Raw genomic sequence first — 681 nt, 5'->3', positions numbered from 1 at the left:
CTGCAGTCTGGTCAACTAATTAAATGACTGCTTGGCCTCAGCAGCGGTTAATGCTGTTCAATTATGAATGAGAGAGATGGACCGAAGACGGCAGCACAATCAATGGACGCCACGGCGCAAAGGAGGGATCAAGGAAGAGTACGGAGTATGGCGAAAGAGAAGGAAGGAATGGAGGGAAGGAGAGACCAAAATGATGAAGTACGGAAGGAGACGGTGATGAAAAGGGAAGGAAACAAAGAGGAGGAGAAGAAAAAGGACAGGAGATAATGTGTCGGAGTGGAGTCGAGGGTTGAGTCTTTAATTCACTGTCAGTCAGGCTGAAACGGCCCTGTGGCCACGAGGCACCGTGTTTGTTTGGTCGACTTGTCAGCCACGGGCTCCTCACCTTTTATCTCCCCTCATCGCTCTCTCTTTCTATCTCTCTATCTCTTCTTTTCTGTCTCTGGTGACAAAGATCCAGATACATGATGATGTCACTTCCTCTCCGCCCACTGCTGCCTGGTATTTGTTCACATCGAGTCGTGTTTTCACATCGTAGTGTGTTTACTGACGTAGTAGGACGTAAAAAAGGACAACATTTATTTGACAGTTCAGACTACTATATACGATGTATACCATTGTTTCCCAAAGACTGGGTCGTGACCCTCAGGTGGGTCGCAAGAGATTTTTTTTTGGTCGTTC

Source organism: Cynoglossus semilaevis, chromosome 6, assembly GCF_000523025.1.
Source record: "Cynoglossus semilaevis isolate Cse_v1.0 chromosome 6, Cse_v1.0, whole genome shotgun sequence".
Lineage (NCBI taxonomy): Eukaryota > Metazoa > Chordata > Actinopteri > Pleuronectiformes > Cynoglossidae > Cynoglossus > Cynoglossus semilaevis.
This window is presented reverse-complemented; position numbering follows the sequence as displayed.